At 39.2% G+C, this 18,787-nt stretch overlaps 1 long non-coding RNA gene across 1 annotated transcript in view; it reads right to left on the reverse strand.

Moving 5' to 3' along the window:
* LOC141993947 (uncharacterized) overlaps positions 1 to 18,787 on the reverse strand; it is a 142,093-nt gene that overhangs the window by 92,297 nt on the left and 31,009 nt on the right. The window lies entirely within an intron of this gene.

Here is an 18,787-nt window from a genome sequence, read left to right on the forward strand (position 1 = left end):
AGCTCACAGGATTTATAAAAACGTAAAAATCACAACTATATTTAGCTGGCGGAGCTCCATTTAAAAGACGGTATGCAAAGCTGTCAGCAGATATTCATAAAAGATACCTCAGTTTTATTTTAATCTATTGAAATGTTGGTGCAGCTCAACCCTTTCTCCAGAAGAAAACTCTTTCACCTTTAGCAGTATATTATCATGAACCAGCGTTAATAAATAATCAGTGTTCATGCTCTGTCTTCTTTCTTTCTTTCTTTCTTTCTTTCTTTCTTTCAGCTATTCTCAACACATGTATGGCTGCCCTTTCTTATATTCATCTTTACACACAGACACACAATGGTTTTCTTCATGGAGTGAGAGTACACATACCAACCTTGCTAATTACAAAATAATGATTACTAATTAAAGGTTTAAAATATTACAGTCGTAAAACATATTCCTATCCATTTGCAAAAGCAAAAGAGTATATAGTTCTGCTTCAGCTGATAAAATAGCACTCTTCTAACAAAGTGTTTGTAGAATGATCATAGCAGTAAGAGAAAAAAGACAAATTAGATTACTCTGTCCCCATGTAAGGGCAAGATATGTACCTTAATAGAGAGCTTAGGCCTTCATCCCGCCAACACCTATACACATTCACATCTATATACAGATGAGTAGCTTCATGTAAGCCAACGGGATTACTCACATAGAAACATAGTACCATGGAGTTATAGAAATGTAGGGCTGAAAGGGACCTCGAGAGATCATAAGTTCCAGCCTCCTGCAGGCTGGATCAAATAAACTAGACCATCCCTTTGAGGTGTTTGTCCAACCTGTTCTTAAAACCCTCCCTTATGGACCACAAACTCCTTGGAAGCCTATGCCAACAAACTCCTTGGAAGTCTTTAGACATTAACTTGCTATTTAATATGGGAGCAAATAAGGCCAATACAGTTTTTGGCTACACACACAAAGAGGCATCTCCACAGAGAAGGGAGACAAGAATCTCTCCCTTTCTCTCATGACCTGAACTAGACTACTGTTATGAGGTGCTCAGAAATGAAAACCAGAAGATTAAATACTGACAAATTGGAGGGAGTTTAGAGAAGGGCTAAATATGTACATCTAGATATATCTTGGCAAAAAACTGACTAAGAAGGAACATGGCAAGAGTCTACATTTATTTGCAAGGTGTCAACACAAAGAATAGAAGCAATATATTAGAGTATTACAGTTGGACAATGTGTAATTGGGGGTAATGCGATAATATGAATGTGACAGAGCACAGGTTTAACATACTAAAACACTGCGTAACAAAAAAGGCTCGGAGTTCTACACTAGCTTCAGTTTCTGGATGGATTTAAGATACAGTTCTATGGGACTACTCATGTGTAAAGTTATGCATTTGCATAAGGGGCCGTATTCCATACTCTTGTAAAAGCAGCATTGATCCTTATAGTACATTTCTTAAGGTGATGTCAAGTCTCATTTTTAATGTCCCTAGTGAAAGAGCTTCCCCCACTTCCCTTTTGAGACTGTTTCATTATTATGATGATGTTCGGTTTAAGTGCTCTCTTTCCTAATTTTAATGGGAATTGAACATCCAAATCCCTTAGGTGGCTCTCACAGTCTCAGCTTGTGTGTAGTTCCATTGATTTCAAAGGGACTACACACAGAGCCAATTTTCAGGTGGCATAAGTTGTCTCAGCTTCATTTATATCAAAGGAGCTATGACAATTTACAACAGGCGAGGATCTGCTCTTTTATAAGGCTGTAAAGTTAAGCACGTATATTAGTTTTTGCAAGATCAGGGTCTTAGGGTGAACATTCCTTTCCCCTTCTACTTCTGCCACACAACCATCAACATCTTAATACTGAAACTGAACTACACAGAGGCGTTGAAATGTCCAAAATTTCAGCTTAAGTGTTTATTTTTGCCTCTAAACATTTCCGTATTCCAAGAGCCAAAATTAAATATTTGTAAGTGCAGAAAACTGTACCTTGGTGAAATTAATATAAATTGTGTTGTATTCAAGGCCCACTGCTGTGTTCCATGCTCATTATCTCCAAACTAAAAAAACCCTATAAAATCTCATTATTTTGTTGCTGGCTTTTACATTTAATTATTACCACATGGAGGCAGGTAATCATTATGCTGATTATCCAAGAATGAGGTGTAAATAGCTTGTGTGGGGGTTATAATCAGATAATAACAGTGAACACTGCTTCTGTGTAAAATAAAGTGACATGATTTATAGTTATAACAAACAAACCTGCACACTTAATGAAATACTATATGATATTGTGCGTAGGACTACTGTCTGCTCAAATAGCTCCTTAATTTATTTATTCGCTATCTATCATATATGGATGTTGCCTAAACTATGGGCTCTTGGGAGCCATAATTCCATTACATATGAAATGAGTGGAGATATTTTACTCAAACTTGTAAAGGTCTGATTACCTCTAAACTTGGATACCATATATACAATTAAACATGTTCAGAAAAATCCCTCCCATCAATACCCCATGATTAGCCATAGAAGGGGTGGGGGGGTTTAGATTACAAATTTGATAGAGCAGAAGAGTAGAAATGAATGACATGAATAGTGACAGACAGACAGAGGGGCTTGTACTGCTTAAACTTCAAGAGCAGATTACTGCTATGCAAAAAATAACACACACAGGGCTTGATTGTGGCTCTAGCATCACATGTGAGTAAATGGTGATGATGTGCACACACATGGGGATTAAAGTCCCTCTGTACTCTGTGTGGACATATTAGTCTTGCATGGATAGTGGCTCCAGGCCCAGGAGAAAGAACAGGGGCAAACAAGCAGGGTGTTGTAGATCTAGGTGTGAATGGGACAGCATGGTGTCCCCCGCAAATGGCTGTAGCAAAGTACTACTCCTACCTTCCCCAGAGAAAGAGAGAAGAGCCATGGAGCACAATTCCTTCCCTAACTACTTTTGGGGTAGTGCATTTTTTGCATTGCCCCCCACTCTGAGTCAAGCCTACCGGCTCTGTCTAGCCCTTAGTGAAAAGGTTAATTTATTTTGTCAGTTTCTCACAAGGGCAAAAACAAAACCAAGAAAAACAGAAAAAAAGTTGTTGTTTTTTGTTAAATTTGGCAACATTCACCAAAAGAGAAACATCAATTTCTGAAATTTCCAAAGACTTAGGGAATTTTCAGTTACTGTGATGAGTAGGTCAGTCTACCTGCAAATATTAGGGTGTTTTTTTGGGGGGAGGGGCAGAGGCAGATAATGCACCCACCTCTTCCTAATCAATGGCTCTTTTGCAAGTTCTGAGGTAGTGATATTTAAGTAGACAAGATCCTTGGCCCAGGATGAGACTGGTGGCTGCTTTCACAATGCTAGTCATTCATTTCTCTCACTATACCAATGAATCTATCTTTCCAGCTTGTGTGAGAGTCCTTTGATTGGTGCTCTCAATCTCTCTCTGTGAAGCATGCTAAATCACCACTAAATTTCTTACAGTGCATTTCAAGATTGATTTGTTACATGGAGCCAGTAACAAATACAATCCTATGTAAGAAACTTATCCTTTCTTATTTGAATTGTACATTTTGCATAAGAACACATTTCATTACATTTTCTGACCGACCTGTTAATACAAGATATTATATGTTTAATACAAGATATATGTTTAAGTCAAAATAATATTAAAATACTGGCTGAAAATAACAAAAGACAATAGATTCCAAGTGAATGCCTCCCAGTCTATGCTTCTTCACCCCATTGTGCACAAAGATTGATCTTAACATAGTAAATATAAGTAATGAGGAAATCCACAGTTAGGAAATTGAAATAACACTCCTGTAAAAATATTTTCTGCTGAGTGATGAATAAGGTAGGAGAAAAACTAAGATCTGCGCAGAGTCATAAACGACAAGAGAATGTGCCATTTGGAATTCCATGACTCCATATAATCTAATAAATTTGAAACTCACTTCTCCTTTGGCATTGACTGACCTGCCCAATTCTGTATCAGCTACAGCTATGAACACACCTTTTTGTGCATTCCTTCCTCCAAACTTCATAGAATAGAATATCAGGGTTGGAAGGGACCACAGGAGGTCATCTAGTCCAACCCCCTGCTGAAAGCAGGACCAATCCCCAATTTTTGCCCCAGATCCCTAAATGGCCCCCTCAAGGATTGAACTCACAACCCAGGGTTTAGCAGGCCAATGCTCAAACCCCTGAACAAGATGGAATTTGGCACAATCTCTGCAATACTCCACTTGTCACCAACTTACCCCTTTAATCTGTAGCTATTTACCACTACCCTATGACAGGGTTATTAAGACAATTTTTTTTATTCTGTTAAGAGATTTTCCATCAGTATCTTCCTCACTAAGCATATATACTAGTTCTATATGCAGCATTGTCCAAGTAGATTTATTTATTTATACAAGTTCACTTTTGTCATTTTTCATTTTCATAGATTCATAGATATTTAGGTCAGAAGGGACCATTATGATCATCTAGTCTGACCTCCTGCACAACGCAGGCCACAGAATTTCACCCACCACTCTTGCAAAAAACCTCACACCTATATCTGTGCTATTGAAGTCCTCAAACCGTAGTTTAAAGACTTCAAAGAGCAGAGAATCCTCCAGCAAGTGACCCGTGCCCCATGCTACAGAGGAAGGCAAAAAACCTCCACAGCGTCTTCCAATCTGCCCTGGAGGAAAATTCCTTCCCGACCCCAAATATGGCGATCAGCTAAACCCTGAGCATATAGGCAAGATTCATCAGCCAGATACTACAGAAAATTCTTTCCTGGGTAACTAGGATCCCACCCCATCTAATATTCCATCACAGGCCATTGGGCCTATTTACCATGAATAGTTAATTACCAAAACCATGTTATCCCATCATACCACCTCCTCCATAAACTTATCGAGTTTAATCTTAAAGCCAGATAGGTCTTTTGCCCCCACTGCTTCCCTTGGAAGGCTATTCCAAAACTTCACTCCTCTGATGGTTAGAAACCTTCGTCTAACTTCAAGTCTAAACTTCCCAATGACCAGTTTATATCCATTTGTTCTTGTGTCCACATTGGTACTGAGCTTAAAAAATTCCTCTCCCTCTCCGGTATTTATCCCTCTGATATATTTATAGAGAGCAATCATATCTCCCCTCAACCTTCTTTTAGTTAGGCTAAACAAGCCAAGCTCCTTGAGTCTCCTTTCATAAGACAAGTTTTCCATTCCTCGGATCATCCTAGTAGCCCTTCTCTGTACCTGTTCCAGTTTGAATTCATCCTTCTTAAACATGGGAGACCAGAACTGCACACAGTATTCCACGTGAGGTCTCACCAGTGCCTTGTATAACGGTACTAAAACCTCCTTATCCCTACTGGAAATACCTCTCCCAATGCATCCCAAGACTGCATTAGCTTTTTTCACGGTCATATCACATTGGCGGCTCATAGTCATCCTATGATCAACCAGTACTCCAAGGTCCTTTTCCTCCTCCTTTACTTCTAATTGATGCGTCCCTAGCTTATAACTAAAATTCTTGTTATTAATCCCTAAATGCATAACCTTACACTTCTCACTATTAAATTTCATCCTATTACTATTACTCCAGTTTATAAGGTCATCCAGATCCTCCTGTAAGATATCCCTGTCCTTCTCTAAATTGGCAATTCCTCCCAGCTTTGTATCATCCACAAACTTTATTAGCACACTCCCACTTTTTGTGCCGAGGTCAGTAATAAAAAGATTAAATAAGATTGGTCCCAAAACCGATCCTTGAGGAACTCCACTGGTAACCTCCCTCCAGCCTGACAATTCACCTTTCAGTAGGACCCGTTGTAATCTCCCCTTTAACCAATTCCTTATCCACCTTTCAGTTTTCCTATTGATCCCCATCTTATCCAATTTAACTAATAATTCCCCATGTGGCACAGTATCAAATGCCTTACTGAAATCTAGGTAAATTAGATCCACTGCGTTTCCTTTGTCTAAAAAATCTGTTACTTTCTCAAAGAAGGAGATCAGGTTGGTTTGGCACGATCTACCTTTTGTAAAACCATGTTGTATTTTGTCCCATTTACCATTGACTTCAACGTCCTTAACTACCTTCTCCTTCAAAATTTTTTCCAAGACCTTGCATACTACAGATGTCAAGGCCTATAATTACCCGGATCACATTTTTTTCCCTTTCTTAAAAATAGGAACTATGTTAGCAATTCTCCAATCACACGGTACAACCCCTGAGTTTACAGATTCATTACAAATTCTTGCTAATGGGCTTGCAATTTCATGTGCCAATTCCTTTAATATTCTTGGATGAAGATTATCTGGGCCCCCCGATTTAGTCCCATTAAGCTGTTCGAGTTTCGCTTCTACCTCAAATATGGTAATATCTACCTCCATATCCTCATTCCCATTTGTCATGCTACAATTATCCCTAAGATCCTCATTAGCCTCATTAAAGACTGAGGCAAATATTTGTTTAGATATTGGGCCATGCCTAGATTCTCCTTGACCTCCACTCCATCTTCAGTGTTTAGCGGTCCCACTTCTTCTTTCTTTGTTTTCTTCTTATTTATATGGCTATAGAACCGTTTACTATTGATTTTAATTCCCTTTGCAAGGTCCAACTCTACTTGACTTTTAGCCTGTCTCACTTTATCCCTACATGTTCTGATCTCAATAAGGTAGCTTTCCTTGCTGATCCCTCCCATCTTCCACTCCCTGTATGCTTTCTGCTTTTTCTTAATCACCTCTCTGAGATGCTTGCTCATCCAGCTTGGTCTACAACTCCTGCCTATGAATTTTTTCCCCTTTCTTGGGATGCAGGCTTCCGATAGCTTCTGCAGCTTTGATTTAAAATAATCCCAGGCCTCCTCTACCTTTAGATCCATAAATTCTTCAGTCCAATCCACTTCCCTAACTAATTTCCTTAATTTTTGAAAGTCAGCCCTTTTGAAATCAAAAACCCTAGTTGCAGATTTATTTTTGTTAATCCTTCCGTTCAGTTTGAACTGAATTAGTTCATGATCACTTGAGCCAAGATTATCCCCTACAACCATTTCTTCTACGAGGTCCTCACTACTCGCCAAAACCAAATCTAAAATGGCATCCCCTCTAGTCGGTTCAGCAACTACTTGATGAAGGAATCCATCAGCTATCGCATCTAGGAAAATCTGAGCCCTATTATTATTACTAGCACTCGTCCTCCAGTCTATATCTGGGAAGTTAAAGTCTCCCATGATCACACAGTTTCCATTAGTATTTACTTTATTAAAAACATTAAAAAGGGCTCTATCCATATCCAAATTAGATCCCGGCAGTCTTTAGCACACCCCAAGCACTATCCGAGGGGAGGCTCTAATAGTTTTCTTCCCCAATGTAATTTTTGCCCAAACGGACTCAGTCATATCCATTTCATCGCTTCTTATTTCTTTACATTCTACCTCATCATTGATATACAATGCTACTCCACCACCTTTACCTTTATTTCAGTCTTTCCTAAACAGCACATACCCTTCAATACCTGTAGTCCAGTCATGACTACTATTCCACCATGTTTCTGTTATCCCTATAATATCTGGTTTCACTTCCTGCACCAGTAGCTCTAGTTTCTCCATTTTGTTACCTAGGCTCCTCGCATTGGTGTACAAACATCTAAATTTTTGCTGTTTGGCCTCACTCACATTCTGTACCCTATTAGGCACAGTCATTCTACAGCCAGTATAACCTATTAGACTGGTATCCACACTGCCCTTCCTCCTACCCACGGCTGTATCCTCTCTTACTTCGTTTTCTTTCCTCTCAATGCTAAAATCCGGCATGGAGATTACCTGGACATCTCCCAACCATCTCCCCCAAATTCCTAGTTTAAAGCTCTCTTAATCAGTTGTGCCAGCCTCCATCCTAGAAGTCTATTTCCTTCCCTACTCAGATGAAGTCCATCCCGAGAGAACTGTCCTCTGTCTATGAATACCTCCCAGTGGCCATACATCCCAAAGCCCTCTTTATAGCACCACTGCCTAAGCCATCTGTTGGTAGTCGTAATCTTGTCACACCTTTGTTGCCCTTTTCTAGGAACAGGCAGAATCCCACTAAAGATCACATGAGCCTCAATTTCCTTAAGCATCTTCCCCAGCCTAGCATAGTCTCCCTTAATACTTTCCAGTGAGAATCTAGCCGTATCATTTGTTCCCACATCCTTGTAACCCATAAGGATAATTAGGGGATTCTTTCCTGATCCCTTTAGAATCCTTTTCAACCTCAGTTCTACATTCCGTATCTTAGCACCTGGAAGACAGCACACCCTCCCTTTCTCTGGATCAGCTCTGGTTACAGGCCTATCTATTCTTCTCAGTAAAGAGTCCCCAATCACATAGACCTGCCTTTTCCTGGTGACAGTGCTATTCTCCAGTCTATCCCCTGTTCCCTCTGGCTGCAAGTTCTTTCCATTCCTATTCTCCCTTGTAATCCTCTTCAACCCATCCTGTATCCTCCTGGGGCTCATATTTTAATGTCTTTAAAGAAGCTGCTTGGCTTTAAAGTAACTGCACACACAAATGCACATGCTTTATAAATGAAGGTAGAAAAAAAGAGGTAAAAGAATTATAGATCTTGAAAGGTTTTACCCACAAATTTAAAATAGCAGCAGGGGGAATGACTTTCCTTTTTCATACTGAGTTTCAAACTCAGCGTTGATCACACATGAAAAACAAGGAAGGTAGACATATGGGGGAACCATTGCTGCCACTACTGACCCTGTTGCTGGTAATGTATAATCTATTTACCCCAACACTGATTTTGCAGCAAGTATAACCACAGGACAAAAAGCTAGTTCTGGAAGCAAATACCTCACTAGGATGAAGAAATGAAACAGTGTCAAGTTGGTGGCTTCATGGAGTTACACCAAGGAATTTTTGCCAGTACGGTAATGTCAGCTAAAGATGTGATATTTTTAATGACATTTCTATACTGGCAAAAGAATTATACCAGCAAAAAGTGTTTTTGCCAAGATACCTTATTTCATTTAGGGAACTGGTATAAGCAGTACCACTAAAAGCACATATTTTGCTGATAGAAATTATGTCTACACTGGAAGGGTTTGCCAGTATAGGTATACCAGCAAACCTTTTCTAGTATAAGCTAGACCTAGGAAAAACACAATGTGGTCTATAAGTATCTACATGGGGAGCAAATATTTGATAATGGGATCTTCAGTCTAGCAGAGAAAGACATAACACTATCCAATAACTGGAAGTTGAAGCTAGACAAATTCAGATGGAAAATAAGGCATGGATTTTTAACAGTGAGAGTAAATAACCATTGGAACAATTTACCAAGAGTTGTGGTGGACTCTCCCTCACCGACCATTTTAAAATCATGATTGGATGTTTTTCTAAAACATATGCTGCAGGAATTATTTTGGGGAAGTTCTATGGCCTGGGTTATGCAGGAGGCCAGACTGGATGATCACAATGGTTCCTTCTAGCCTTGGAACCTATGAATGTATGTTCCGAGATGGATTTCAAGCTAGCTTTAAGGCTAACCCCTTTCAGAGGCAGGTATTTATAACATAAGATCAATTCATATCAGCTGAATGAAGCATTTTTAGAATATAGGTAGTATGAGTGGCTTTAAACTGCTCAAACTACTGTTTTTTCCCCTTGTAATGCTTAAAAGAAGCTTTCCATGAACTCCTAAGTAAAGATAGTGTAGTTTGTTATCCATTTCCCCAATGAAACAGCTTACAAGACCACCACTCTCTAGCCAAGGCTGCGTTTATACCCTTTACCATAATAGGATATAAAATGGTAAGTTACAAGAAACATTTAATAGAGGAATCTTTCACCTAAATGATGATGAGACACCAGCTCTGGAAGCTACTAGCAGTTTTGTTTTAATCACTCAGAATCAGATTTGGACAGCTTTACTCAAGGAGAGAAGTTCCTTACCTCATGAGTAGTCCTACTAATTCAAATGGAATGTTTGAAATTGAAGGCTTTTTAATTTATGATTTTTTGCATGAGAATTTTTATAGAAATTTTTCAGTTTCAATTTTTTTCCTATTTTTGACTTGTTTTTCTTCATTGTTTTGGTTTCCTTTCCCCTCTTTTTAATTCTTCCTTCCGTTTCTCCCTAATTTCCTTCTAGTTTTCAATGTAAAAGGGAAAAAAAGAGGAAAAAGCAAAAATAATAAAAGACCAAGTATTTTTCATTTTAAGAACATAAGAACGGCTGTACTGGGTCAGACCAAGGGTTCATCAAGCCCAGTATCCTGTCTTCTGACTGTGGCCAATGTCAGGTGCCCTAGAAGGAATTAACAGAACAGGTAATCGTCATGGGATCCATCCCCTGTTGCCTATTTTCTAGCTTCATCGACAAAATGTATTAAAAAAAAAAAAAGCACGAAAATTCCCAATTTAGAAAAAAGGCCATTTTCTTCAATGGGAAAAGAAAGAGATTGCCCCCGTTACAACACTGATAGGTCCATTCAGCTGTTAACCAAAAAACTGTTATTTCAAATGGATGAGGGTAAATGCCAAGCAATGCTTCTGCAAGGAAAGTTGTCAAGGCTAACTTAACTCTTATTTTGATCATAATTATCCCTTTATTTCCCCTAATAAACTTCACTGTAATAAAAAAACAACCTGAACTGGATTTGGTTACTCTTAGTATAAACCAGTGATTCTCACCTTTTCCAGACTATTGTACCCCTTTCAGCAGTCTGATTTGTCTTGTGAACTCCAAGTTTCACCTCACTTAAGAAGTACTTGCTTACAAAATCAGATATACAGATACAAAAGTGTCACAGCACACTGTTACTAAAAAATGCTTGCTTTCTCATTTTACCATATAATTATAAAATAAATCGATTGGACTATAAATATTGTGCTTACATTTCAGTGTGATATTTGAGCCTATTTTCACTTGTGAGCCTTGTCTGGAGCCCGAGCCTCAGGTGGCAGGCCTGCAAAATGTAACTTAGCTTCATGGGGCCCCTTGTCGCTCAGGGCCTTGGGCAATTGCTCTGCTTGCTACTCCCTAATGCCAGCTCTGCACTTGCGATCCCCCTAAACCCATCCCGTCAACCCCTAGGGGCTGAAACCCTGAGGTTGAGAAACACTGATCCAGATGATTTGAGTACCCCTTGAGAGGAAGACCTCTGTGTACCCCCAGGGGTACGCATACCCCTGGTTGAGAATCACTGGTATAGACAATCATTGTCCAATTATCTAGAAACAAAGGAAAATGACCTCTTCCTACAGGAGACAAAGTCAGGAGCAGAGGTATTCATCTGTGCACTGAATCAGTGGCACGATAACTGAAGAGTGCCCACCCTGAAATATCACTGGCTGAATTGCAGGCAAAGAGCAAGTGAGTAACACCTGTAGTGCAAAAGGCCTGGCTTCAAAGGAGTATTGTTTAAGCATACAGTGATTTTTCTCATATTTTTAACTTTCCATTATAATCACCTCAACATATGGTTTTGAAAATGTTTTGAACTGCTAGCCATTTTAATTCATTGTCATGTTTTCCAGCCTCTGGAGCATTGGTGTCCCAAATGAAGACAAAGTAGTGACATTATGGCTGTCAAACCAAGTTACTAGTATCTGACAGCAATAGCTATAGCTTTAGTACAAAATTTCAAAGTCCTCTACGCATGATCTGTTTGATTACAAGAACCCATTGTGATGGGATTTGTGTGTGTGTGTGTGTGTGTGTGTGTGTGTGTGTGTGTGTGTGTATGTATATAACAGCTAAAGTTCCTTTTATTAACCCACATACAATAAGTGGATTAATCCCAAGAATCAAGACGCATGTGTTATGAATCCAATAGCAACCATCACTGGTGACATTGCATTTGATGTCAACATGGTTATAGCAATAAAATCAACAGCGAGGTGGAGGAAATCTCATTATAGTCTTTTTACATCAGAAATTGAAACTGAACAAATTCAAAGTGAAATACCATACAATGAAACCAGATACAAGAACTTTTATTGCAGTGTGTTCACATAAAAGACACCCTGAGAGATGATACAGACTACATTAATGGTGACTTTCAGGATTGCTTCCTCCATATTTTATTTAAATCTTAATTCATTAGGACTTTTACTGCAATTTAGAATTAATTTAAACCCATTTACTATGAAGTGTCAAAGTAATCTCACTATAGAGATCTCAATTAATGTATTACTTTTTAAAAACATATCCTTTTCATATTTGCAAAATGTAATCATGTTTGTATTTTATCCATATATAATTATACAACAAAGATGAATGAAAAGCTGTCTTGGTGTATCACTTCAATTTTAAATAGATATCTACTTCACAGCTAGTTATATTACACCACAGTAAATGTTTTCTTTATTGGATTCTTGAATATCTTATACTTTAGGCCTCAGCTCTCCAAACTCATAAACAGGTCATCATGAAATTACTTCCATGAATAGCCCTGTAGAATTGAATACTACTCACATGTAGAGCTAAACACATTTAAAAGTCTTGAAGGATCAAACCTTTAAACCTCAACACATTTCTATAATAATATGTCCCACACCACAGGGGTGCCATTACAGTCAATTGGCTACTGGCAGATTGTGTCTGTCCCCTTCACATGTAGTGAAGGTATATTAGTTCCAGGATTTTTCTGCTGCTGCTGTTGTTCCTGTGTTTAGTTGGGAATGGGTAAACTAAATTGAAAGAAAAAGTGAAAGGAGACAGGACGCTAAAGGGAGGAGGTATGAGGGGCAGTCCTGGATTAACCAATGTGCCGTCAATGTACTTGCACAGGGCCTACATCTCAGAAGGGCCCCAAACCACTGTGGGGAGGGGACCAAAAAACAAAAAATCAAACCTGATCAGTGCTGTGTGAGGGTGCAATGCCACTCTCTCAGGTTTGGTCCAAGGAGTTTTTCTCTCTCAAGTTCCAAGGCAAGGCACAAAGGCAGAGATGGTATACAGGGAATGCAAACATTCAGTATAGCTAGTTATGCTGTCAGCACTAGCCTCTGAAAAGGGGGCATGGAGAGAGCAGAGCCTTATGGAGTACTCATGAGAGAAGAGAGAGGGGCTTGGATGGTTCTTAAGTGTTTCCTCCGAGTAAAAAAAAACAGACAAAAAACAAACACACCCACACACCCACTTGTGCTGCTGTTGGGGGCCCCTAGGGAGTGAGATAGGCAAGGGACAGATGTGATCTTCTTCCTTAATCTCCATGTGGTAAAGAGGAAGTTCTTCCCACACAGATGCTATTCCTCCCGTCAGCCAACTGCGTTTCAGAGCTGCCAACCATTACTATTCTCCAGGGTGCATGGCACCTTTACATTTCTCTTGAAAAAAAATCAAGCTGTTTTTGAAGTTCACCATGTCTCAGTTGGCTCTCTTACTTCTCTCAATCTTTAAAAGTGAATGTTAATACCATTTTAATTTTAAAATATATCATCTATGGTCCTTCTCTTCAGATTCAGCCTGGCATCCCAACAGACTTGGAAAAGCATAAACATGAGTGAACTAAATAAATATGATTTTACAACCATATCACAGCCTTTGTCATGGGAATATCAATATCAGCACTGTAATACTCTAATTTGTAAGAGAGCACAACCTACAACTTCAGCTTTTTAAATGGTCTTAATTTTGATTGTCTGCCATTCCAGATCTTATCCTAAGACTTTCAAGACTGCTACAGTAGTGACATACCGTGCATGCATCATATTGCTGTCTTGAAGAGAATGCTAGAGGGATTTAAAAGCCCACTGTTGTGGTTCTCGTTCACTGTAAAAGAACTAAAAACGTTCTGACATATGAATCCAATTAAAGATGTGAGAACATATTCCAGTGAATCTCAGACCAATGACAACTTTATTCTTTCCCAACAAAAACAGATCATTTAAGTTTCAGTGCAAAAGGTTTATTTTGCTCTACAGCTGGGTTGATTACAGGGGAAGTAATCTGGATGTGAGAAGGCTTATTAACTAAGACCGCGACCTGAGAAAGAGAGCTAGTGTCTAACAACCCAGAGGAAAGACCTGGGGTGAGAAAATAGCCAGGACCTACTAGCTGTCAGATGAGAGAGATGGCAGCTAAATCTGAGCTAATAATAACTGTTAATAAGTTGATTAATTTACCTTTTATTTCCTATTCACAAATTCTCCATGAGAGGACTCTGAAATTCTCAAATGTATTCCTTATTAAAAAATTATTGTGCAAATTGCCAATAGAGGAGGAGAGGTTCTTTGAGTTACATCAATGAATAAATTCAGTGCCACTACTCATGGTACATAAAGTTAAACATGTGCATAAATAGTTTCAGGATCTGGGTAAAATAGCCATGAACGCTGGTAGCAACTGTAAGGCATATCCAAGTTTATAATGTATGGATGGCCCAGTTACTTATCAAGAGCCCTAAATCCAATCAGTGAAATGAGAGGAAAAATTCTGAAACCAAAGGTCTGATTACCTATGGTGATTACTTTGTTATGGCAGGAATCATCCAATGGCACTGCTACATGTACTCTTACCAGTTCTCCTCCTTAATGTATAGCTTTAGAAGAAACATTAGTTATTAGTTTTATGGATGCAGAACTTCTGGGGAAAGCTGAGGCAAACAGCAAAAGGATTTGCTCTCTGTCTTAATCTTTCTAATTGCAGTTAATTTGAGGGCAGTTGTTTCCTGAGAATGAGGCATTGGTGTTTGGGCTGAGATTCCAGGAAAAAAGGCATCTGCCTGAATGCCATTTTGTGACCACCTCTATTCAAAGACTAGTGTATACAGTGTAACGAAACCAAGTTGCACTCAGAAAATCTCCAGACTCTGCCTCACTAATTTTTCCTCTAACGGGAAACTGACCTCCAAGACTACGACATCTGCTACTTGCTTTGCAGTACCAATACCCTATTCCAGTGGTTCTCAAACTAGGGGCGCCGCTTGTTCAGGGAAAGCCCCTGGCGGGCCGGGCCGGTTTGTTTACCTGCCGCGTCCGCAGGTTTGGCAGATTGCGGCTCCCACTGGCCGCGGTTCGCCGCTGCAGGCCAATGGGGGCTGCGGGAAGGGTGGCCAGCACATCCCTCGGCCCGCGCTGCTTCCCACAGCCCCCTGGAGCTGGAGCCCCCTAGTTTGAGAACCACTGCCCTATTCCATAGTTGTTGCAGGATAACATACAGCCAAAATCTAAACATTTGTTATGTTCAGATTACATTCTAGACTGACTATCACAATGCTGTTCATTAATGCTGATATTTATACTTGGTAGTTGTTAGAGATTTTTTGAAAGGTACCTGAAAAATAATCAGGGAAGATTTAGTGGGCTGATAAAACTGTCACACTTCCACTAAGAAATGACCTAGTTTGTTGAAGTGCTTCCTTAATTAAGGGAGTTCAAACATTAAAGATGCCAGTAGCGTTATCGCTGAGTTATACCTGCCATCGCCCCACTTTTGTTAGATGCCTTTAATCAGTTTCTCCAGCCTCATATGCAAACTTCATGTTTTCCAAAGCAACATTTCCAAAGTCCAACCTTGTTCACAGTGAATCTCTCCTGGAGAAAGCTTCATTATCCTGTCTGATCTATTGCCTTGTGGCATAATGATCCAGGAGACAAATCAGCAGACTGCAGCAGTTAATTTGAGTCTGGAATGTGAAGAAATGGAGACTTCAATCTGAAGATAACAAATGACGGGAAATCAGCGGGACATAAACTGAACACTCCAAAGGCACGGTGACACAACATGCAGCCTGATCTAGGGCAGCAAAAGCCTCAAAGAAAAACAACTGGACTAATTTTAAAATATGTTAAGGGTACAGTGGCAAAAACATTTTGTATGAACAACTGCATGAGCCTAAGTACTTTAAAATGTGAGTCCTAAAAGCCACCAGGACACAGAGAAGCCAACAAATGAAAAATAGCCAAACTGGAAAGAGAAGAGGGACCACTTCAACATGAGTCCACACAACAATGAGAGAATAAAACAGAATCTAGAGCACAGTTAGACAGCAGGGATAAAACACACCAATTAGCCAGAGCAAGTGAGCAGGACCACAGGAGATAAAACTATAGCAGCTGGTAATTAAATGTAGCAATTTCTATGTTATGACTGTGAAAGTTGGAGAGTATTTTTAAAGAATGTATGATGTCTATGCATGGCTCAAATGTAAATATTTTCCAGGAAAGTAATGTAAACAAGACATATGTATATGTACACGGACCATGCAAAAATAAAATGCCTTAACATTTCTTTACCTCATATAAAAGTGTTAAGACTTAATGTTTGTAAAGTGATTTGGAATCCTGCATAATAGGTGTCATATAAGTAGTATTCATTATTTATAGTCTAATGAAGATCTCCAGACTGAGCACAGATACATGTCATGTATCGCTTGCAAAGTTAGTCAGTCATGTGTTAATCTTGAGAAATTTGTGTAAGATTTATGATTTCTTTCCCATTTTAACAGGTGTATCTTCTGATTAGCTTACAGGAAGTGCATTAATCACTGTTTTAGAGTCTTCTATCTTGATTATATACAGATTCATTTTGAAACTGTGTGGCCAGACTTCAGTGTAATAATGTTTCATGTTTCATTCATACAGAATATCACTTGCTCAAGCAATAAAAGTTGGCTGGAACTTTTCATAAAATCTCTCGGCAGATTTGGTTCACTGTCAGAACTTTCCTTTCACGATCATATGAGACATTTCAATTTCAAACCTTTTTGTGTCTAAGAATTAATTAAATAAAGATTTCTTTACCAATGTAGTTTAATTGGAGAAAGAAGAACGCAAGGCACTTCGGAGTGGCTTTCCTGAGAATTGCTCCATTTAGGGCAATAGCTATAACTTCATATCACAACATTTAGGGCTATAGCAATAATTCATATAACAAATAAATGTGCATACATATTTTGCACAGAAAAAACCCTCAAGACATCCATCACCATGAGATTCCGCCTGTAGGCTAGAAACACAGAAAATGGTCCCTGTAACCTCCAGCGAGTTATTCCATCATTAGATTAACTACTACTAAGGCAAGCCTATACATCATTAAAAGAGACAAGTGCAGTGTTGGCAATACAAGAATAATAAGTAGAACAACCTGCATTGTCACTTTGTGTAGGAATGTAGCAGAAATTTTAGAGACACTGGGGGGGGATGAATATGTAGTCACTACAAAAAAATGATGAACCAAATGCCTGTTCAGCAGATGTGTCTATCTAGTTTATCAGTATTTACATTACATTATGATTACAGTGTGAAAATTGACTATATTAGTCACAATGTCGAAATGGGCTGCTCTGACATGCAGAATATTGTATTTTGTTATCCTACTAATAAATTAAATGTTTTTTCCTTAACCTTACCTTTATTCCCCTCTCTGTTCTAGTGACAGCTTGTTATTTATCTGAAATATTTCCTGTCTAAGCTCATTTGCAAAGCACTGCAAGTAAATACTGAATATCTGCAAGGGCCAGAGTTGGCTTCCATTACTCACACTGAATAGACATGCCCATCTTCTCTGTAATATTCAGGATCATCAGCCTGATTTTTCTGTGTGTGATCACCATTACTATCAGTTCACATTCCTCCAGGCCTGGTCTATGCAAACAGGGTGACATCATACCTGCCTCGTGAGTACTTCAGACCAGTACAGTGCCTGCACAATCCAACCCACATTCTTGCTAAATCCTGACTCTCGAACTCAACCCCCAATATCATTCTCCTTTAACATTAGATGGATGTGATTTGCCCATTGGGGAGCATGGAAAAAGCTCATCCCACAACATGCCTCTTCTCCCAAATGATCTAAGATGAAGAACTAAAGCCTACTGACCCAGTTATAATCCACCTGCTGTTTGCCAGGTATCTTGTGGGCTCACTGCACTATCAATTGCCTCCAAATCCAAACATCCACCTTGTTTCAGATGTCTCCTGAAAATTACAAGCAGAAAAGTTTTACCTCACATTCTGCACCTGACCTGATGGTCCTCACTATAGGGCAAGCATAGGGCATAACATTCCAGTATCCAGGTTCAGTAGCCTGAATCTCTCTGGGAATCAAATGCCCACAAAGCTGCAGATGTTACTGCACTAATCCTGAAGGAATACATACCAACGTTTTCTAGACTGTCCTCCAAACAGCCCAACACTTTTCTTGGTATAGCAGCAAATGGTTATCTGGTTGGGTAGGTGCCCTCCCTGTGTAAAATGCCTAGCTCTTGTATATGCAGAACCAGAAATGTTCCTATGGCTTTCATGGACATACTTGTCTATCTGGACATTCCTTTAGTTGTATTATGGCCCTCCACCCACTTCTGCTTGATCAATCTTTGACCCTTATTTAACCTGTACCTTTGCCAATTCCAATTACAAGCCTGGAGCAGTCCCTTTATGTCCCAAACACATCTTCACTAACCTTAACAGTGCTGAAATTAGAGCTGAATTCCAACATGTCAAAATTTCCTTTTGTCCCAAATTGGAACAAAAAGGGGGATGGACATATTTTCTTTACCTAGAAAGTAAAACTGGTGGTATAACACATTGTTACTCTGATGACCCCTAAGCAGTTCCATATCCCACTGTTGGGGCCTGATCCTGTTCCAATGTAAGTCAATGTCAAAACTCCTATTGATTTCATGATTGTGTGTATGCAAAGTGAACATTTTTCAACCAACTGTAGCTGAACAATTTTTAAGCATAACTTTCTGCAGGCAGGGAATCACGGCAAGATAGTGAAGTTCTTTTTCTAATATTAAAAAAGTATTCTTGGACACATAAGGCACCAATCCTACATTTATAGGGACATGA

The sequence above is a fragment of the Natator depressus genome, chromosome 9, assembly GCF_965152275.1.
Source record: "Natator depressus isolate rNatDep1 chromosome 9, rNatDep2.hap1, whole genome shotgun sequence".
NCBI lineage: Eukaryota > Metazoa > Chordata > Testudines > Cheloniidae > Natator > Natator depressus.